General features: G+C 44.9%; 1 protein-coding gene across 2 annotated transcripts in view; it reads left to right on the top strand.

Annotated features, from left to right (window-relative positions):
• Window positions 1-24,081, top strand: part of LOC131946144 (uncharacterized) — a 75,096-nt gene that overhangs the window by 39,918 nt on the left and 11,097 nt on the right. The window contains exon 1 of one of the 2 annotated variants that reach the window (XM_059306807.1): window positions 3,723-3,948. The exons of the other annotated variant lie outside the window; for it this stretch is intronic. The gene's annotated coding sequence lies outside the window, so the exon portion shown is untranslated. Of the gene's footprint in view, window positions 1-3,722; window positions 3,949-24,081 lie in introns of those variants that run through there. 2 annotated transcript variants of the gene reach the window in all.

Consider the following 24,081-nt stretch of genomic DNA (forward strand, 5'->3'; position numbering starts at 1 on the left):
GGTCGGATCCGAACCCTGGCCTTCTAACAGTGAGTGGTCGACGAGATGTAATAGACTACAGTCATGCTTGTATGTTGTCTGTTGTGCTAAAGTCACGTGGGACATATACTGACAGTTGCTACAGTCACGTGGAACATATACTGACAGTTGCTACACTACAACACTCATGTTGGACGAATGCAAATGAGGTTTTGTGACACGAATAGTGTCGGCCAAATCTGGGCCTAATCAGGCCACGGGCGGGAGTCCATCAATGTCCAGTTGTAATGGTCGTGATTCAAGTCTCTGATGGGAATTGGGATCTGACTGGGTTCGAATGGGGGGGGGGGGGGGGGGGGTGGGGCGAAGTTGGGGGGTGGCTTTTTGTTTAATCAAAGTTTTTCAAGTGATAGACAGTTTATTGGTATCGATACTGTTAATCATGAGAGTGGATCACGTTTGTTGCTGTCTGCTCGTGGTCACGTTGATTTTTGTCTGTCTGTGTCACGTTACTTGCTGTCTGTGGTCACGTTGATTGCTGTCTGTCTGTGTCACGTTACTTGCTGTCTGTGATCACGTTGATTGCTGTCTGTGATCACGTTGATTGCTGTCTGTGATCACGTTGATTGCTGTCTGTGATCACGTTGATTGCTGTCTGTGATCACGTTGATTGCTGTCTGTGGTCACGTTGATTGCTGTCTGTGATCACGTTGATTGCTGTCTGTGGTCACGTTGATTGCTGTCTGTGGTCACGTTGATTGCTGTTTGTGATCACGTTGATTGCTGTCTATGGTCACGTTGATTGCTGTCTGTGGTCACGTTGATTGCTGTCTGTGATCACGTTGATTGCTGTCTGTGGTCACGTTGATTGCTGTCTGTGATCACGTTGATTGCTGTCTGTGATCACGTTGATTGCTGTCTGCCGCTCATCGCCAATGTGTTATACTGGTGTACACCAATTATAGTTATAGGCTATCCAGAGTTGTATGCGCATGCGCGTCAACGAAACGATGTCAACTGTGGTTAGGGAATCGTGTTTCTCCATGCCCCACCCAGCCCCTGTGATCCTGAATCGAGATGGACATATTTAAATGCAGATTTATGCAAGATGTTTTTATTGATATGTAAATTTCCCAAATATCTTGAACCTTTCTGAAGGTAGACTGAATGACGTCCCTTTGGACGTGCCTGCCACACAAATAACAACTGTAAATAAAACTTTCCAGTTCGGGTATTCCCGCAAACAAATCAGCCCTGCTCGGGTATTCCCGCAAACCAATCAGCTCTGTTCGGGCACTCCCGTGCTCATGATCTTTTTTCGGGAATTCCCTTTATAATACCAGTTGTCGCCGTATGTACATTCGCGTGCACCGAATCATCATCTCCCCAGACTGAGAATTGGTTTACGTGAGTTCATAAACCTTGCGCTCGTGTCACTGACCTGTTTAAATTATTTATTGGAACCTAAATGTATCCCTTCCTCCCCCTGACTAGCTTGAAACTGAGCCTTCCTACGGGGAGGGAGGGGAGCAAGGGGGGGGGGGGTAGGATTAGCCGCAGGACCTGACAAAGATGAATGAAATAAAAAATTCTAAGCGAAAAATAGCGGCTTCAAAACACATTGCTTGTTTAAAAAAAATATGGATTTTAAAAACAGCGGGATTTAGAGAGAGAAAAAATGTAAGAGAAGGGAAGAATAGATCTTAATAATACATGTCAGGTCGGCGGTTCTCGGTGATCAGTTTGCCGTGATCGTTTACTTTTTACCTTTCATTTTTCGATTACATTTTTCTACCTTTTGTGGTGACTCATGGATGAAAACCACGTGCCCGGTTTCAAGGTAAAGCGATGCGGCGTATCTTAATGAGGTTTTCTTGGGGGGCGCGGGGTGCCGGGTGTACGGCCACCAGGGCGTCTGTCAGAAAATGAGTAGTCAAGGGCGAGCACTAGGATAAAAAAAAATTCCAATTTCATAGAGTGCTGTGACGTGGCATGTATCCCCGCCATATTGTCTCACTAAATCACGTGACAGGGTGGAAGTGAGACGAAAACATCCGCCATTTTGTCTCACTATTGTTCAGCTACTGCAGGTAACATACCAAGGGAAGAAACTCAAGCCGCGGTTTTTATCGTTCTTGTGCGTCTAATATCTCGCGCCTGCCCGTCATTTGCTTCACTTCATTAACGGCATGCATAGGGGGCGTCTCCCTCTCATCAGGGGCGGCGCCCCCTCTCGTGACATGTGGTTTATCCAGCATGTCTAGCAGACGTCGCTGATCCCCTCTGCTCACATCGAGTAACGGATTATCCTGTCACAGAGTGAGTTCCCTCCCTTGGTTTCTGTGGACAGGATGAGCCTCGTTATGGTTTCTCCCGGCTAAATATAGATGACGGATTAGCATGTCCGTGTATATGCTACAGGTGCTCACTCGATGGATCAGCTTTGATGTCTGACACACCCAGAGGATGTGGGGATTACAGCAAGTCGAGACTTGACAAGGGTTAAAACAAGGCGAGGGTTTAACTAGGGTTAAACAAGGCGAGGGTTTAACTAGGGTTAAAACAAGGCGAGGGTTTAACTAGGGTTAAAACAAGGCGAGGGTTTAACTAGGGTTAAAACAAGGCGAGGGTTTAACTAGGGTTAAAACAAGGCGAGGGTTTAACTAGGGTTAAAACAAGGCGATGGTTTAACTAGGGTTAAAACAAGGCGAGGGTTTAACTAGGGTTAAAACAAGGCGAGGGTTTAACTAGGGTTAAAACAAGGCGAGGGTTTAACTAGGGTTAAAACAAGGCGATGGTTTAACTAGGGTTAAAACAAGGCGAGGGTTTAACTAGGGTTAAAACAAGGCGAGGGTTTAACTAGGGTTAAAACAAGGCGAGGGTTTAACTAGGGTTAAAACAAGGCGAGGGTTTAACTAGGGTTAAAACAAGGCGATGGTTTAACTAGGGTTAAAACAAGACGAGGGCTTGACTAGGGTTAAAACAAGGCGAGGGTTAACTTTAAACAAGATGGGGCTTGACTAGAGTTAAAACAAGGCGAGGGTTAACTTTAAACAAGATGGGGCTTGACTAGAGTTAAAACAAGGCGAGGGTTTAACTAGGGTTAAAACAAGGCGAGGGTTAACTTTAAACAAGATGGGGCTTGACTAGGGTTAAAACAATTCGAGGGTTTAACTAGGGCTAAAACAAGGCGAGGGTTTAACTAGGGCTAAAACAAGATGGGGCTTGGTCAAGGGTTAAAACATTGCTGTGGTTGGGCTAGGTTTTAAAAAATACCTGATTTAGACCGGGATTCCACATTTTTGCGTTCTACAGAATCTGACTTGTTATAAAACCACAGTTTTTAATTGAAATCTTTTATTATTGGATGTTGCGACATCCTTGTCAGTGACATCCCTAACAATGATGTTGCGTATAACTGACATCCTTATGGATGATGTTACAACATGCTGACATAGACGTGACATGATAGCATGCTGGTGACTCATGTATAATGACCCTCGTCACATTCATAGCGTCCGTCTACCGACCAGTACAATGGGTCATGTCAATAACAGACTTAGTCACAATTAGTCACACCACGTCACAGTTTTAGCACGGAGTGTCTCAAGTTTTATAGCCCGCCTGTACCGGCCATAAAACAATAGAGGCTCATGGGATACAGCAGTCATACCTTGTAACACGCCGATCCTGGTCATGTGACATCTGTGTTGTCATCTCGTCACATTCTTGCAGGGGAAATTTCGCGAGCTCCCTCGATAAGACACGGTCATATATCTTCCCTCGCCCTCGCCTGTCAAGGTAGGCGAGCCCTGGTCATTAGCCAGTCATTCCCTGCCCGGACCGTCGTGATCTAGGACACGTCTCACTACCGGTCATTTGGCTAGTAGACCTACATCAGACAGGTGGTCAGTGCTAGATCTACTCGTCAATTCCTCTGGACTTAACTTGGACTAATTCATTCAGCACGTGAGTAATGATATGAGTGAGGTCACTGTGTAAGACGAGAGAAAGATTGTTTAAGTTCTGTGTTGGGCTCGAACTCACGATGGCAAATGCTTTTAGAAAGTTCTAGAAATGCCACGTGATGAGGTACTCCGTGTTTACTGTGCTCACGTTCGCCGTAGCAACAGCCAGATAAGTATAAGGTGAGCAGATGTTGATCTACGCTGTTCGATACGTCACGTGCTCCCGTGTGCGGGTCTTCTATTTTTAGATAATTAGGTGGAGCAATCAAGTCAAGGTGTACCTCGTAACATTCAACATTTGTCATGTTGGACACATATTTATGATGCCAAAATACAACATTTGTTGTTTTTGGACATTCAATAATTGTCTTGCTGAACATACATGTGTTGTGGTTGGTGGCCTGAGTTGCTGCTGACGGCCATCACGCCCCACTGCCCACACAAAGCACGAGCTAATTGCTTGATTGGTTAAGAGAAAACTGATGTTAGTTTTCCCGTGGTCCCCCGTGGACTTAATGACCATGTCCTGGACTTAATGACCACGTCCTGGACTTAATGACCATGTCCTGGACTTAATGACCACGTCCTGGACTTAATGACCATGTCCTGGACTTAATGACCATGTCCTGGACTTAATGACCATGTCCTGGATCAGCGACAACTGCAACACCGTCCGTTGTTTGCTACATGATTACCGCGTCATGTCCACACGTTGATTGTAGACATTAAAGACATTATAATCAATACACGATCAAACTGATATAAATCAATACACGATAAAAGTGTGAAGTGTGATATCGTTAATACACGATAAAAGTGTGATATAATCCATACATTATAAAAGTGTGATATAATCAATACATCACACCTCCTAACGTTTGATATGTTCTGTTAAATACCCTCAAATTTGACTGTGATTCGTGTCTCCGTCTTGTGACTGCTACAATGTGATATGAGAACAGAATTGTAACTAGTTCAGTATTTAGAGGGTGATTCCATTCAACAAATACACTTGTGTCCAAATGTAACTGTTATTAAAAATATCACCATGTAACTGTCCGTAAACTGATCTCTAATTAACTGTGCCATTAATGTGTACGGCTATTCCCCCGTTAAATTGGCTCAAGATTTTGTGTGCTAACACAACTTGAGCTGCTTTACCTAGTGCTCTTGTTTAATGGGTCACGTGATTACCGTACTTAGAACAGCCCCTTGGGTCCAGTCACCTGCGTCCGTTCATCTTCCCGCCACTTGCCCGGGTCTCAGGTGTGGGTCCGTGCTACACGTCTGCTTCCAATCGTCCCCTGGATACACAAACACTCGTGTTTCACTCACACCCTGGGAGGGGGGGGGGAGGGGATAAAGACACAAACACTCGTGTTTCACTCACACCCTGGGAGGGAAAAGACACACGCGCGCAATGTTCTGTACTCCACCATCTTCCCTCAATTTACACAGGCCCGCCATTTTGTTTGATGTCGTCTGCTCCAGGTATACACGTGCTCCCGCGTGCTACACAAGGAACGACAACACACTTTATGTGATTGTTTTCCTCCCTCGCTTAATACAAACCGCCTGTTACGCTTCGTCGCGTTTTGTAATCAATCTAACATCGGCCCTGAAGGTGGGGGGTGGGGATTTTTTCATTAACGGATTTGTATCCTATCTGACCCTAGCAAGTTGCCGGGAGTGTTCGCTGTCGGCCGCCGATGTTATCACTTACACCTTATATTCACGAGTAGCGAGGGCAAGATGCTCAGGTGAAACAAAGGTGTTTGTAGTTGTGAAGGCAGGCGGTGTGTCCCGTCCCCCCTCCATACCATGGACACCTAAAAGGACACCTGCCTTAGGGTAAGGTACGTTAATGGACATCTTTGATGTACTCGTGCTCTTATTGAATGTAAAACTTTTTTTTAAATAAGAAGAAACGTTTTGTAAACACCAGCCCACACCAAAAGTCTGCCTACTCCACTGTATGTTTGTCAGATGGGACCAAGGTGTCGACAGGTGAGACGAAGGTGTAGCGTGTACAAGCTCTAGCTTCAACTTCCGGTACCTTGTCCCGCTTCAGCCCCTACCCGTGGTGATCTGCCCCTTACCCCTTGAGTTATGCCTCGTACCTCCGGAGTTCTGCCCCCTACCCCTAGTGTTCTGCCCTTACCCCTAGTGTTTTGCCCTTACCCCTAGTGTTCTGCCCTTACCCCTAGTGTTCTGCCCCCTACCCCTTGAGTTCTGCCTCGTACCTCTGGAGTTCTCTCCCCTACCCCTGGTGTTCTGCCCTTACCCCTAGTGTTCTGCCCTTACCCCTAGTGTTCAGCCCCCTAACCCCTAGTTCTGCACCCTACCCCTGGAGGACTGCCCCCAGCCCTAGTGTCCTGTCTTCTACCCGAGTTCTGTCCCCTACCCCATGGAGTCCTGCCTTTATCTCTAGTGTTCTACCCTGGAGTTCTGCCCCCTACCCCATGTTCTGCCCCCTACCCCATGTTCTGCCCCCTACCCGATGTTCTGCCTCCTACCCCTAATGTTCTGCCCCCACCCTGGTACCGCCGATGCCAGAAGACAGCCCCCACCCCGAGCGTGCTGTAACGGTGCCAAGAACCAAAAACAGAACGTCAGCCCAGCTCTGGCATAGAGATCACCATCCTAAACCGTGCTTAATGATGCGGAACGAATTGATACCCGCTAGGTTAAGTGTTGGAATTTCTCAACAATTTTTTTTAGAGTTACTGCACTTGCTTGTGATAAAGCGTATCGATGAAAGCTCCACGGTGTAGACTTGTACAACTTCCGGTAATTTCCTGGGGTTAGAGGTCATCAGCTGCAGCAGACAGGGAATACTTTATGTTATCGTCTTGTTTCTTGTGGCACTTAAGGCCTGGCTTGCTCGGGGCTGGCAACACACACAACTCTCTCTCTCTCTCACACACACACACACACTCACACACACACACACACTGTACACCCACATTCACATATACATGCATACTAACAATATACCCAGCAAATACATCTCTCCCCCCCACCTTAACACACACCTTAACACACACAAATCCCATTACAATTTACCCTCATTAATCTCCCACCGCAATCAGTCACGCCTCACTGACTCCAGTGCTACCAAAAACCACTCATGACTTTTTCACTGCCATTTTTTAGCACTTTGTTCTACTCGCGACTTTCTGTAGATTGTGTACTTGCAACTACACAGAATGTGTACATGCTCCCACACTCCTCAAACATTCTAAACACAACACCCACTCGACTATACAAACTCACACCAAACCCACACACACTCTTAAAAATATAACCCCCTCACCTCATCCACACACACATTCATCTCACACACCAACCTCCCCCTTATCGCGGAGCTATTAAGGATTAACCTCACACCAACCCCACAACAACACATGTGTTCAACTCAGACACACACAACTTCAATGTACTTCTTCCATCTTCTACTCAGGTATCTATCTATATCACACACAACCATACCATCCCTACCCCCCCCCCCCACACACACACAACTTCAATGTACTCCTTCCATCTTCTACTCAAATATCTATATATACCACACACAACCACACCATCCCTATCCCCCCCCCCTCCCCCCACCCACACCCCATGTACTCCTTCCATCTTCTACTCACGTATCTATCTATATCACACAACCACACCATCCCTACCCCCCCCCCCACACACACACAACATCAATGTACTTCTTCCATCTCCTGTATCTATCTATATCACACAACCACACCATCCCTACCCCCCCCCCCCCACACACACAACATCAATGTACTTCTTCCATCTCCTGTATCTATCTATATCACACAACAACACCATCCCTATCTCCCCCCCCCCCCCCCCACCCAATGTTTTCTTGTGCGAGCCTGAATCCTTTAGACGTCCATCCTACATCCTCATCTTATCCCATTATCCCAGTCTGAAAATAAAAACATCGGAAAAACGTCACACACAAAAATCTATAGGTCAGATAAAAAGAGACCCAATGACGTCAGTCAACACTGTCCGCCAGTTTTGATGGACGTATTCTGACGACAGAAGATAGCCATTAAGTCGAGTTGTGCCCCATCTGTAGGCGCCGTGGAAAACCGTGTATGCATTTCATTTTAATGGCATCAACTTGACGTCAATTTCCAGGAGAAGTTCCTCAAAAACCTCGGCCCGTGTTTACCACCAGCCACTCAGTGGCTCGCACAATGGGAGCTGTGTTTTCATTGGCTAATCACTTGTCCAATTATTTAATGGACGATATTTGAAACTGCGGTATCGATCTCCGCGGTATCGTTAATTGTGGTGCGGCGAGTACGTCCGCGATACTGTAGTGGGTACCAGTGGCTGGCCCACTAGAGGCCTTTAGTGGCCAATAATTAGGATGTAGTTTGCCCGACAGCACGCGGATCTATCAATCAATAACCCAGCTCTATGGATCATCTACTTTTTAAATCTCTCTTTGATAACCAGTCCACCCACCCCCTCCCTCCCACACCCCCCTCTCCCTTAGACATGGGGGCAATTAATGTCGTCTGAATCTTGCGAGTAGACCACGTGACGCTGATGGGACGCCATGATGAAAAACGCATTTCTTATGACCGTTGTGTAGACCAAGTTGGGCTACGTAGTCGGGCTCGACAGGACCATCAGACGATGACGTTTAGTATAGACAGACTTATCGTGTAGACAGACTTATCATGTAGACAGACTTAGTGTAGACAGACTTATCGTGTAGACAGACTTATCATGTAGACAGACTTATCATGTAGACAGACTTATCATGTAGACAGACTTATCATGTAGACAGATTCGTAGTTGACGTGGGCATACGACTCGTATTTGGAGTGCTGCGATCAGGGGCGTAGCGAGGGGGGGGGGGCGGGGGTGCGGACCGCACCGGGTGACGCCATTTAGGGGGTTGACACCAAGGCAAAAAATAGCAAAATATATAGAGAAAAACTCGACGGGGGGGGGTGCAAATCGAAAATTTGAGGGGGGGGGGGTGCAAATCGAAAACTTGAGAGGAAGTGCAAATCGAAAGTTTGAGGGGGGGGGGGGGTGCAAATCGAAAGTTTGAGGGGGGGGGGGGGTGCAAATCGAAAATTTAAAAGTTTGTCCCTGGGAATGGTCGCTAAGCCTCTGGGGGGTGACACCATTAAGTGCCGCACCGGGTGACACCCGACCTCGCTACGCCACTGGCTGCGATTGCTGGCGAAATTATAGCAGCACCAACCTGTGGACCATAGCACCAATTACCTGTGAAACATAGCAGCACCAACCTGTGAAACCTACATTTGTAGACTTGGTTTACTCGAGTATGTTGTGTGTCCACGACTGTCCATCTGCACCTCATTAGAATACAAAATTGAGGTCATAGATTGACCTAGCCACGATAGGTGCCAACGCTTTTACCTTTAGTGTATTTGGTATGTTGATGTTGGTTAGGGGAAACACTAGACTAACCACTTGATCCCTAGTGGCTGGCTACGCGTGTGAGGGTAGCAGTCTAGTGAAGGTAGCAGTCTAGCACCCACACATGCCCGCTAGCTACGTGTGTGGAGACAGAATGCCATTACCCCATCTCAAAACATGCCTCCTGAAGCGAGTACTTCTAATAGTGACAACATCCTGCACCTTGCTCACCGTCTAAACCATTTCAGCAGGTCACCCAGAGTTCACAGCCGTATATCCCAGCATGCCACGGGATGCACCCAAACAATTTAACTGTGCCGGTCACGTGGCAACCCCTCTGCGCCCACACCTTAAATTTCACCTGTAGAATGCGACAACCACCCCACGTCTAATGCGATGTAGCCCCTCCTGTAGCTCTCTACCGGGTGACCTCGAAGATACAGAAAACCTTGCTGTTTGTTTAATGTTGTTTTCTTGGTTTCTCCTGGGACTGGTGGATGCAAATATCTCACTGATGGGAGGGTAGGGGTTTGTGTATTGATGTACCACTTGGAAATGGTTATAAATGACCGGCTGGCTTTTGGAGCGATACTGACTCGCTGTAAAACAGAAATGACCGGCTGGTTGTAAAACAGAAATGACCGGCTCGCTATAAAACAGAAATGACCGGCTCGCTGTAAAACAGAAATGACCGGCTGGTTGTAAAACAGAAATGACCGGCTCGCTATAAAACAGAAATGACCGGCTAGCTGTAAAACAGAAATGACCGGCTGGATGTGTAACAGAAATGACCCTCCCGCCTATCAGTCCTTTAACCCGTCACCTACTTCAGAAACGCACAGCTTGTCGTGGGTGAGTATAGGAGCGCGTGCTTTCATGGGCCAGTGCTTTCAACACTACATCAAGTTGTTGGTCTACAACTGGGCGATCAATTGTTTGTCAACGTGTGGGCTGTGCAAACAAGAGGTGCGCAAAGTGCGGCGTGTCTCAAACAAGAGGTGCGCAAAGTGCGGCGTGTTTCAAACAAGAGGTGCGCAAAGTGCGTGCTTTTAGTTCTGGATTCCAATTTCATTGATTGCTTGGAAGGGTCTATTCTACGCGTATGCTCCAATCATTAGACGCCTTTCATCCGACGCGGTCTGGTTGGCAGGGAATTCATTGATCCGTATTATATTCAGGTTTTGCTTATTTCTGATCGCTTTTGTTGCTAAATTATATACAAATACCGAACCTTGCTCGGTCGATTTGCCTTAATGTATAGGTCCTCTGGTCAATAGCATCAAAATGACGGCGGGCAAAATTTTAAAATACATTTTTCATTGGGTAAAATATAATGTAAATACAGAATAAATACAAATTCTTGAATGATAATACATAATTTGATGCCAGATTTATTAGAGTGTGTTAATAATGAAAGACACGAAATCTATTCTGATACCAGCACGTGTTTGATTCTGATTCTAATGATTGCACTGCGCGGCTGTCGCTGATAAATCACGTGATGTGTGTTGCACGTGGCATACGTAAACACATATGGTTCAGTTGTGTGAAGCATATGTTGTTAACCCCAATGTGTAGCACAACTGTTTGTCTTTTACTCACTCTAAAATCAGCACGAATCACGCTCCCCCCACAAGCAAGCTACACGCTACATAATGTAGCCATTCTTAATGACACTCGCGTCATCAGTGTTTCCCCTGCTACCGTTTGGCTACAAGCGTCTTCAGACGTCTCTAGCCTCGGACAATGGAGACACATTAAGACGTGACGTCATCGAGTGACGTTCCTTGTTCCTCAGGTTTTCACATCGGGACTTCCCGCACAGTTCCCTCCCAACAATGGCGGAGACTGAGCCTAGAATGGATGATTTTTTTTTCTTACAATCAACACTGAGGACGCCGCCTAGGTCTTTTAATTGCACGCTGGGAATGTGGGGTGAATAATGCAGCCGGTGTCTTGTGGGGAGGTGTGGGGGTGTGGGGGTCTTATCTCGGCATTGGTTGTGGGGGGTCTTATCTTTGCATTGGTTTATGTGTTGGGGATTGGGATAATTAGATGGCCAAAGAAATACGATAGATGGCCAGATAAACAAAATAGATAGCCATAGAAACATAATGGCCAGAGAAACACAATGGATGGCCAGAGAAACATAATAGATGGCCAGATAAACACAATAGATGGCCAGAGAAACGACGAATGAATTACACTGGCCAATGTCGTTATGTTCTGTTGTCTGAAAAATAAAATACAACATCCTGCAGCATTCCACACATGTAATGGGGCTATGGCTACTTCATAATATAGGACCACGACTACGTCATAATATAGGACCACGTCTACGTCATCACGTAGCTTTACTGTTGTAATGACAAAGTCTAAATGTCCACCTTAGCTATGAAAACTAGAACAAGATATGACATAACTCAGACATAGTGTCCAGAAAATCGTTTTACATAGCAATGCTCCGGTTTTACAAACAAATCTACCAGGGATGGAGATAGTGAAGGATGGAGAGAGTGAGAGAGATAGGAAGATATGGTGGGCCAGGCAGATTGTGGACAGTTATAGATTTTCTTCTTCAATACACTTGTAGGTCGTCCTGTCAGTTGAGTCGCATTGGCCGGGCTCCACAAGATGCCATACGACAGTTCCAGACCATTAGACTTCTCTCTCTGACTCGCAAGGGGGGGGGGGGGGGGTCCTGCCACCGTGGGGATAGGTTCCCCTGGTCTCAGGTCAGGATTAAAACTACATTTCGGGTCTCAAGATTTCAGGGGGGGGGGGGTCAACTCTTTTGTGGACCGTAGGCTTTTGGACAGCTTAGCAAACTCCAATTTTCTCTCACCCCCCCCCCCCCTCCCCCACCTATCTCCCACACCCCCTCTTGTGTTGACCTGGGAGAGTTTAACCACCGCCAGTTTGACATACTTTAGACGACACGTGGAAACTTGTGAGGCTGTCTGATCTAGCTGTTTGAGGACCATCGGATCAATAGGTTTTGTTTTGTTAGGGGCACCCCTAGAGGTTCGCTTGACGAGTCTATTTAAGGTACTTTGGTACCGTCAGTAGAACGGAGGGTGGGGGGTGAACTCGGGCTAGCATTGAACTTTAAGATACGCCATTTTAGTCCAGATGTATCTTCTAGTGCACGGGTTCCCAACCTGGGGGTCGCGACCCCCCTGGGGGTCGCGAAGGTCTTTCTGGGGGGTCGCCAACTGGTATACTAAACCTTAGTAATTTGAAACAAAACATGAATATTTAGAAGAATTTTTTTTTTTAAATTCGGCTTCATTAACATCACTGGAAATGTAATAGAGAAGAAACAAAGCGCACTGTACAAAGTTGTTCTCAGTCACGAATCTATGAAATCTTCAAAACTAAAACGTCATTTGAGACGAGTCATTCGGAACACACACGAAAATATATGGAGTTCTTTCGTCGGTAAGAAGCTAGTTGCAAACGCCAGAGACTTGATCGAACAGGAAGTTTTCACCAGCATTAGTGCAAGCATCAAATGAAGTCGCGATAGAAAATGCCAAGCAAAAAAAAAAATAAAAATCAATAGGAGAAAATCTCATCAAACGCTGCATGCAGGCTACGTAAATGTTAAATAACACATTTTTATTGAAATTAAGCTTTCACCATTGTTTGCTTTTCAAGTTGATAAATCAACAGACATGAGTTCGTGTTCGCAGTTGCTGGTCTGTGTCTATATTCATGCGGATGATAGCAAAGAAGAGTTGCTCTTTTGTGAAGATAGCATGGAGAAAATAAATACCTTTTTTGAAACTGGATGATTAAAATGGGTTAGAACGGCTGTGGGGTTTGTACGGATGGCGCGCCATCTATGTTTAGCTCAAAATCGGGCTTTCAGAAAACAGAAAAGATTTAGCTCTCTAACCACTGCCCTAACCAATCGACATCAAGAGTCCATTGCTAGTATAAGTCGTAAATTATATAAAATCTGGAGCCTGGAAAAAACAAATTGTGTTTTTGAAGTGAAATCTGAAATCAAATTGTTCTTGGAAGTGCAAAGGAAACAAGACTTTTTGGTATACTTAAAACGACATTGAGTGGTTGGAGAGAGTACCATACCTAGCAGATGTGTTCGAACATCAAGATAAGCTTAACCTGAAGCTTCAGGGAAAATGAACGGATATTATAACTTTCCATGATAATCTCGGGGCATTTTTATCAAAACTGCAAAATCGGTAAAGAAAATAAATCTTGGAAATATTGTAAATTTGAGATAATTAAAGTTTTGAAAGAAGCGATTTCTGGGCATCTTGAATCTCTTGAAAACGAACTGCATCGCTATTTCTCTGAGCTGAAAAAAAGAAGAATCTGCATTTACGCATTACCCATTCTCTTCTTCCCTTGATGTTGCCAGCATTCCCGATGAATTACAAGATGAATTCTTTGATTTGCAGAATGATTCCGAGTAAGATGAAAAACTGCAGACACAATTTTGGTGTAGTATTCACCATTCGTACCCAAACGTAAAATTGATTGACTTTTCGAGAATATATTTTCAACACTATTCTTCGATCAAAAACAAAATTAAGATAATTATAATGACATAGGTTGGCGTTAACAAAAAAACAATGATTAAAAAGTTAACCACGAAGGTTTAGTGAAAAGTAGGCAATTTTACTCATGCTATTAAAACAGTTATCAAGAGTAGTTCATATTGAAAGTCTACTAGAAAATCTTATTTTAGTGCTTATTAATTTCCATACTAATTTCGGCTTTTTAATTCTATGGGGGTCGCGGGTCACTTACTTTTTGTAAAAGGGGGTCGCCACTCGAAAAAGGTTGGGAACCACTGTTCTAGTGGCACTTGTTACAGCTTCTCTAGTTAGATTTTAAAATGTTCAACCAAGGTTTGAACTTATTTTTAGAAATACACCAGAGAGAGAGAGAGAGAGAGAGAGAGTTTGGATCAAGCAGATTCTATGATTTGTTTATGCGTATCAGTTAAGGTAAAAAAAATATTGAAAGCTCGTTGCTCTGTTGTCGAGTCAGCAGCTTTTTAACCAAACGGTCATTGAGCTGTCGGTCCCTGGTCAGATCTATCACTAGTCTCACGATAGACAACACCGACACCGACCGTACAAACACCACCCACAAACACCGACACCGACCGTACAAACACCACCCACAGACACAGACACCGACCGTACAAACACCAACCACAAACACAGACACCGACCGTACACACACCACCCACAAACACAGACCGTACAAACACCACCCACAAACACAGACCGTACAAACACCACCCACAAACACAGACCGTTCAAACACCACCCACAGACACAGACACCGACCGTACAAACACCACCCACACCATCCCTACTCTATTGATCCCAACACCGCCGCATGACAAAATCACCTCCGACTTTCGTTTCGTTAAAGCCCAAACAAAAGCGGAAACTGATCCATGTTTTGATGGTACCAGGAGGAACAAAACATGTCAATATTTTCATCTGGCTATAAGGCGGTCACGTGATGCTGATTTCTAATTGGAGGCTGCGAGAAGCGAGAGATCGATTGCTATCTAATTGATAAGCGACGGAAAGGTCAGCTAAAGTTCAACAATTTCATAGTGTGATGTCACTCCAATGGACAGATAACTCTTGTCGTTTTGATCAACGCGGTAGCGGCCCTTGACTGTGCCAGTAAACAAGACAGCCGCGGCTCCCGTCAGTACTAACTGCGGTAATTGTATTGTAATTTATTTATTGGAGCAGATACCAACGGCAAATCTATGCAGAATGTTCACTGGCTGGAACTTCACATGAATCTCGTATTTTAGTGATTCAAACATTACGTGAATCTCGTAATGTGGTGACTAAAATTGTAGACTTATTATAATGTCGTGTATTTTATCATTTCAAATCCAATAAGAATCTCGTATACATGTTCATACATAGTTATGATGTAATACAAGACCAATACCACTTGATTTAGTCTACAAATCGCTACTCGCTGATTGGCTAATAAATCGCTCTCCATCGGTCCGGCTTGTAGTTTTTGCTATCGAAGTTCTCTCAAGACTAAAAGATTGTGTGTTCACAATCCCAAAGATTGCTAGTCATTAAAGCTGCCGTTTGTGTTGTGGCCGTACCGAGCCTTGACTTGCAAGTTCACGCTTGCGAGAGGTTTGTCAGTAATTTTAGTTAAACGGACTTAGGGAGATTCTGCTTGAATGTCAAGATACAGAATGTCAAGATACAGAATGTCAAGATACAGAATGTCAAGATACAGAATGTCAAGACACAGAATGTCAAGGTGCCAGAATGTCAAGATATCTGCAAATGTCAACAAGCAACCAAAAGTAGTGTCTCTCAACGTCAATAGCCACCCATCCGACTTGCACTATTAACATGGGCGATGTACGGGGCTTTAGCCGCTTCTTGTGTGCTGGGTTTTAGATGCTTCTTGGTGGGCTTTAGCTGCTTCTTGGTGGGCTTTAGCTGCTTCTTGATGGGCTTTAGCCGCTTCTTGGTGGGCTTTAGCTGCTTCTTGGTGGGCTTTAGCTGCTTCTTGGTGGGCTTTAGCTGCTTCTTGGTGGGCTTTAGCTGCTTCTTGGTGGGCTTTAGCTGCTTCTTGGTGGGCTTTAGCAGCTTCTTGGTGGGCTTTAGCAGCTTCTTGGTGGGCTTTAGCTGCTTCTTGGTGGGCTTTAGCAGCTTCTTGGTGGGCTTTAGCAGCTTCTTGGTGGGCTTTAGCTGCTTCTTGATGGGCTTTAGCTGCTTCTTGATGGGCTTTAGCAGCTTCTTGATGGGCTTTAGCTGCTTCTTGATGGGCTTTAGCTGCTTCTTGATGGGCTTTAGCTGCTTCTTGATGGGCTTTAGCTGCTTCTTGATGGGCTTTAGCAGCTTCTTGATGGGCTTTAGCAGCTTCTTGATGGGCTTTAGCAGCTTCTTGATGGGTTTTAGCTGCTTCTTGATGGGCTTTAGCTGCTTCTTGATGGGCTTTAGCTGCTTCTTGATGGGCTTTAGCTGCTTCTTGATGGGCTTTAGCTGCTTCTTGATGGGCTTTAGCTGCTTCTTGATGGGCTTTAGCTGCTTCTTGATGGGCTTTTGCAGCTTCTACGGATATACCGTCTCATGAGTATCCCTCCCATTAGCCAGGCAGGCCTTACTGACCAGTGGCCTTGCTTGTATCGCCTTTTTTTGGACGACTGGGTTAATGGACCAGAGGTCTTGCTTATAGCAATTGTTTGTTTTTGGAAAGTTAGTGCCTAATGCAAAACATTCCGTTTAACTGGTCTTTTGGTCTCCACTGTGTCTTTGTCTAGTTTGTATCATCTGTACTGGATACTGTCTAGTTTGTATCATTTACTAGCTGTACTTGGTACTGTCTAGTTTATATCATTTACTAGCCTGTACTGGATACTGTCTAGTTTATATCCTCTACTAGCTGTACTTGGTACTGTCTAGTTTATATCATTTACTAGCCTGTACTGGATACTGTCTAGTTTGTATCATTTACTAGCTGTACTTGGTACTGTCTAGTTTATAACATTTACTAGCCTGTACTGGATACTGTCTAGTTTGTATCATTTACTAGCTGTACTTGGTACTGTCTAGTTTATATCATTTACTAGCCTGTACTGGATACTGTCTAGTTTGTATCATTTACTAGCTGTACTTGGTACTGTCTAGTTTATATCATTTACTAGCCTGTACTGGATACTGTCTAGTTTGTATCATTTACTAGCTGTACTTGGTACTGTCTCATTTACTAGCTATACTGGATACCCCATAGACACTCTAATGCACCGGTGCATGAAAGAAAATAATGGGAAGTGATATGTATTATACCAGTAAATTATTGCTTTTAGGTGGGGGGGTGCATTTAGTTACAACATTAATGCTCCGGGCACATATTTACAACATCAATGTTACAATATTAATGTTCTAACATAATGCTCCAACATTAATAAAAGCACAAAAGGACATCGAGGTTTCAGTATCGCTAATAATTTGTTTAGTAATCGAATATTTATTTATTCGGTTGTTCGATATGTTCCCATTATTTCTTTTCGAAATGTGTTTTTAACAATTATTCCTGCATTAGTGATGTGATTTTTGTGCTTCTAATTCTATAGCATCAGGGAATCGCAGAAACGGTTTTCTTAACAGCTCCACTAATGATGCCTCGTTAATGTGTGCTATTATAGTATCGGCGAAGGTAAATAGACCTTCAGGTATCGTCACCAAGGTGTGTCAATGGCTCTAGCCCCGGGGCATCACGTAGGAATACACAGAGGGGGTGGGGAGGGAGGGGGTTCTTGTTTGTTTTGTAGGCCTCCTCTTGCCTGCAATGGAATCGGTCGGAACTGGATTTTTTGTTCGCGGCTGATATTCCACTTCTGGCATTCCATGTGAACTCTGAGGGTGGGTGGGGGTGTGAGGAGGGGGAGGGGGATGAAAGATCAAAGTACTCGCATTGAGTCGCCTGATACTTATTACAAGATCCGAGTGAGTTTAAGAAATCGATGCCAATTGTGAGTAGACTACAAGATCGAACCTCGGTCTTTCAGCGTGCTTCCACTGGGCGCGTGGGGTGGACGTTCAATGGATGATCGACACTCACTCTCCCCCACCCCCTCGATATTCCCCCCACCTCTCCACACCCAACCCACCAGCTCCCACCATCAACTCATATAGGAGAGGACGTGATTGGATGTATAAACGTACCAGGTGGTAAGCCGGCACTGAGTGCACGATTAGTGTCAGCAGCTGGTGCTGGTCCGGCTCCTGGGTTATGTGACCGGCTCCTGGAATCTGAGACCGGCTCCTGTGTATGTGACCGGCTTCAAGGTTATGTGACCGGCTTCAAGGTTATGTGACCGGCTCCTGGATTCTGAGACCGGCTCCTGTGTATGTGGCCAGCTCTTGTGTATGTGGCCAGCTCCTGTGTATGTGACCGGCTCCTGGATTCAGAGACCGGCTCCTGGGTTATGTGACCGGCTCGTGGGTTATGTGACCGGCTCCTGGATTATATCGCCGGCTCCTAGAATCTGAGACCGGCTCCTGTGTATGTGGCCAGCTCTTGGCACTGAGATCGGCTTCTGGTATCGTGACCGGCTCCTGCATTATTTCACCGACTCCTGCATTCTTTCACTGACTCCTTCATTCTTTCACTGACTACTGCATTCTTTCACTGACTCCATGTTCCCAGACAATGTGATGGTTTACTGGTCAGCTTGTTTCATGGGTCAAGTTCAGTACTAGTTCAGGATGTTCTAGTTTAGGATAGTGTGATGTTCTTGTTAGGAAAGTGTAATGTTCTTGTTAAAATAGCGTGATGTCCTAAATTCTAAATCACGATAGTGTGATGTTCTAGTTCAGGATAGAGTGACGGTCAATAAACCTTAGACTCTTCTATTTACTTCTATAGCCACTAACTACATCGTTTGTTGATAAACGCGTCGCTAGTGGTTCCCAACTCACATGTTAAAAACGGTTTTTATTCGTGCGTTTTGATCATGTGACACTTATAAAAATAGGTCAAGAGCATCCTAATTTTTAAAAATTCTTTCTTTTAATTAAGTTAAATTACAAAAATTAATTTAGCATTAAATATGATTTAACAAAGCAAACATTGTATTTTTGCCGTCAAACCAGCAGGCCAGAGCCGGCGTTAGGGGGTGGCAAACGGGGCGGTCGCCCCAGGCCCCGCGCTTGAAGGGGCCCCGCGCTTCAGCAACGCCATTGTTGCCTGAATTAGTTTGTAACCTTAAATAATCTTTGCTGAATTAAATTTAAAAAAACCCAACTAAAGGCCGAATTGTTGGATGTTAAAACTGAGGCCAAGGCTGATGTTAATGAGTTATCCTCTACATGGACTAGGACAGACCGTTATTCTAAAGAAAGACATTAGTGTCACACATCGCTGGCACGGTCGACTCGCTATTGTCCTGAGGTGACTAGAGATGGCGGTCGCGAATTAGCCCCCGACCTGACATGGGAATTAAAATCGGGAAAAACGTAAAAAGATACCCTATTGTTTGCGGACCGTTGAAGACGTTTTTTTTTAGTGAGCAGGCGGGGGTGCCTGTAGTAAACAGTCAGTGACCTGATGATGGCTTGCAGAGGATGAGGGGGGGGGGGGAGAGCGGATGGGGATATGCCCCGGAAATCCAAAGTATTTATCCCTAAAATCATAATTTATACACTGTATGGGCATCGTTTGTGTAATTATGCATATTCACCACGATACGTTTGATAGGCATCCATACAGTAATTATGTTCATATTTATTTTATATATTGCCAGGTCATCTTTAAATACATTATACTTGTAATTATTTTTATATTTTTGAAGGGCATTTATACAGTAATTATGTCCATTTTCATTTTGGTAAACTTTAACGGTATTCGTAAAGTGATTAAGCACATGTTTATTTTAATTAATTGTAGGGACAGTGGCGTAGCGAGGTCGGGTGTCACCCGGTGCGGCACTTAATGGTGTCAACCCCCCCCCCTATCCCGAGGCGTAGCGACCCGTCCCGGGAAAATTTTTTCAAATTTTCGATTTGTACCCCCCCCCCCCTCCTCAAACTTTTGATTTGCACCCCCCTCAAGTTTTCGATTTGCGCCCCCCCCCCCCCCCACACCTCAAACTTTCGATTTGCACCCCCCTCAAGTTTTTCTCTATATATTTTGCTATTTTTGCCTTGGTATCACCCCTCTAAAAGGTGTCACCCGGTGCGATCCGCAACCCCCCTCCCCCGCCCCCGCTACGCCTCTGTGTAGGGATATTCAGTATAATAGTTAAGGCCATAGTGATTCTTGTTTTAAAATAGTGTAGGCACACTAAACAAATTATAAAGTCTATACTGATTGATACATCGGGCCGAGACTTTTTTATGGTAAAGTTCTCCTGATTTCTAAAACGTCTAAATTACCGGCAGTCCGAGCATGCCATCGCGAAACTCACAAATAACATGAAGCTGGCTGTCACATGGTTCACTTTCTAATTATAGACACGGACCTTCTCTTGTGAGAACGCGGTCTTAACCTGTAATGTAATACGTGGACGCTCTATACACACGCACTTTCTCTTGATTGGCTGCGGTCAGAGATCCAGTAACGTAGTACCCGAACTGATTTTTTTTTTAGGGTTTGGCATCCCATAAATTTAAATGTACAGTTATCCTTCACGGGCTTCACCTCACCCCACCAACTGTCACCCCCCCCCCCCCCCCCAGTGTTCCACCTTACTGAGCGTCCGTGATTACATTTGAGAGTCATTTCCTTTGGATATCTATAGCTGTAAACAGTGTTTTTCACGATTCGAGCTTATTCCGAAATCTATCAATGTTTTGCTATTTTCCCCGGCATCCACACACTTTGAATACCACTGTTAACTGTTGAATATCACCTGCCACTGTGGACCGATTTAACGTTGCTTCAAAGTGCCCGAAGGTATTAAGTCAGCCAAACAGTGCCTTCAGTACATTTGGAGTATTCGGGATTCCTTTCCCAATACGGCGATCGCCTACAGAATCTTGCTAACAGTTTCAGTCACGAAAGGCAAGAAAAGTAGATCTTCGTTTGTGAACGTACTGGTAAGATTTTCTTAAATAAACATTAACGTAAAAAAAATCAGGTTTGAAGCTGACGTTCATCGTCTCTTTAATGCGTGTATCAAACTTATATCTGTTTCATTTTTTTACTTTTCAAACAAAAAGCCTTAACAGAAACAAGCAACGTTTCAAAAGCACTTCTAAGTAAACAAATTATTTGTTAATCAGTGTCTTAATGTTAATACGACATTAATAAACAGCTTAAAAATACCATATATATCGTTATAAATATTAATTCGCGTTGAGAAGAAAAAAAAAACGCCTCACTGTACATGTTTTATTTAATTATACACCAATGAAAAAAATATAAGGCCCCGCGCGGATGGTTGGCCATAGGCCCCGCGTACCTCTAACGCCGGCTCTGCAGCAGGCATTAAGGCTGCCGTCATTATCTGTCAGGGGAAGCTACCCTGACGAACAGAGTTCGTTCCCTTGCACCATACAAGCTAACCGCTGCAACTAGACGGTGTAACGGGAAACTGGCAATGTTTTATAACACTTGCAGTTCACCGGGAAATCGGCAGCCGAGTGACTCTAGACTAAACCTGAGCAGACGGTAACTCTAGTCTTAACGTTCAGTATTGATTGTGCGGCGTGCCCCAGGGAACAATAGACCGTTGTGTCCAGGTTTCTCTTGAAATGGGAGGTAAACCCTCTACAAGATTGGTTTCTTTTAACTAGAGTTGTCGGACTTTACAACCATTGATGAATCGGTCTTGCTTCATTTGAAATTTAGTTTCATTCTTTCAGTCAATTGATCTTTTTTATTTGTAGGTTTTTTTTTAATGAACAACTGTATAGTAATAGGTAATGCACTACTTTTTGTTCATGTACTTGCTGATGGGATCTGCTTTATGCCTGCTCCTTAAGGGGGGGGGGGAAGAGCATTTGTTATACCTGATAGCTAGAACTTGCAGTCAGTTGTTCTATATACCCTCACTGGTAGCTGTGTTAATGTAAATCCCTTAGAGACAGCAGCTTTTTAATACCTGCTCCTTAAATATTGCAGCTCTAATACCTGGTCCTTAAATGTAGCAGCTGTAATACCTGCTCCTTAAATGTAGCAGCTGTAATACCTGCTCCTTAAATGTAGCAGCTGTAATACCTGCTCCTTAAATGTAACAGCTGTAATACCTGCTCCTACAAGGTAGCAGCTGTAATACCAGCTCCTTAAATGTAGCAGCTGTAATACCTGCTCCTTAAATGTAGCAGCTGTAATACCTGCTCCTTAAATATTGCAGCTGTAATACCAGCTCCTTAAATGTAGCAGCTGTAATACCTGCACCTTAAATGTAGCAGCTGTAATACCTGCTCCTTAAATGTAGCAGCTGTAATACCTGCTCCTTAAATGTAGCAGTTGTAATACCTGCTCCTTAAATGTAGCAGCTGTAATACCTGGTCCTTAAATGTAGCAGCTGTAATACCTGCTCCTACAAGGCCGCGGCTGTGGCCTAGTCAGCCCCAGCCCCCAACAAAAGCCCCATTAAGCCCCAGATCTTGAACGTCTAATGACCCTACGGTGAGGAAAGCACAACTCACCAGCACATCTCCGCATGTTGTCTAATTGTCCGCTCAGCCGCCTTTGTGCGCATGAGTTCACCTGAGCAAGGTTTAAACAGAGCATGCTTTGTTTGTTTTGTCGAGGGCTTTTTTCATCCTCATTTCTTTGTCGTCGTGTTTTCCAGTGGTCGTTGGTGATGTTTAGTTGTTTATTTCCCCACAGATGATCCGGTGTGTCAATGTACATGGTAAATACACTAGCAAAACTAATTTTCTAAACTGGACTATTAGCGGCAGTCTATTCATGCGTTGTGTTCCGTTCGAAACGGTGGCATCAAATAACTTCAAGATTTATATTATTGTGAAATCTGTAGCGGTCTTATTCTATCATGTGGATATAGTTTTACTTGTAGTTTCTGATAACTAAATATTGGTTCCTTATCCTAGTACAGAGTTTGTGGATATCATTCTACATGTAGTTTCTGCTAGCTAAATATTGGTTCAATATCCTACGGAGGTTTATTTTCATTGTTACCCTCCCGAAAACGTTTTTCTTTGAACTCAACCAACGACGTCAGTACGTGTGTAAATGTATGCTCGAAGCTTACGTAACATATTTTCTGGTCAAACACGCACCTGCCGGCACAACATCACACCTGCTAACCACAACATCACACCTGCTAACCACCACATCACACCTGCTAACCACAACATCACACCTGCTAACCACAACATCACACCTGCTAACCACAACATCACACCTGCTAACCACAACATCACACCTGCTAACCACCACATCACACCCGCTAACCACCACATCACACCCGCTAACTACCACATCACACCACATCACACCCGCTAACCACAACATCACACCCGCTAACCACTACATCACACCCGCTAACCACAACATCACACCCGCTAACCACTACATCACACCCGCTAACCACCTCATCACACCACATCACACCCGCTAACCACCACATCACACTCGCTAACCACCACATCACACCCGCTAACCACCTCATCACACCACATCACACCCGCTAACCACCACATCACACTCGCTAACCACCACATCACACTCGCTAACCACCACATCACACTAGCTAACCACCACATCACACCCGCAACCACCACATCACACTCGCTAACCACCACATCCCACCCGCTAACCACCACATCACACCCGCTAACCACCTCATCACATCCGCTAACCACAACATCACACTCGCTAACCACAATATCATACTCGCTAACCACCACATCACACCCGCTAACCACCACATCACACCCGCTAACCACCTCATCACACTCGCTAACCACCACATCACACCCGCTAACCACCACATCACACCCGCTAACCACCTCATCACACCCGCTAACCACAACATCACACTCGCTAACCACAATATCATACTCGCTAACCACCACATCACACCCGCTAACCACCACATCACACCCGCTAACCACCACATCACACCCGCTAACCACCACATCACACCCGCTAACCACCACATCACACCCGCTAACCACCACATCACACCCGCTAACCACCACATCACACCCGCTAACCACCACATCACACCCGCTAACCACCACATCAC

This window comes from Physella acuta, unplaced genomic scaffold (genome assembly GCF_028476545.2).
Source record: "Physella acuta isolate Inbredline_101_S28 unplaced genomic scaffold, ASM2847654v3 ptg000051l, whole genome shotgun sequence".
NCBI classification, from domain to species: domain Eukaryota; kingdom Metazoa; phylum Mollusca; class Gastropoda; family Physidae; genus Physella; species Physella acuta.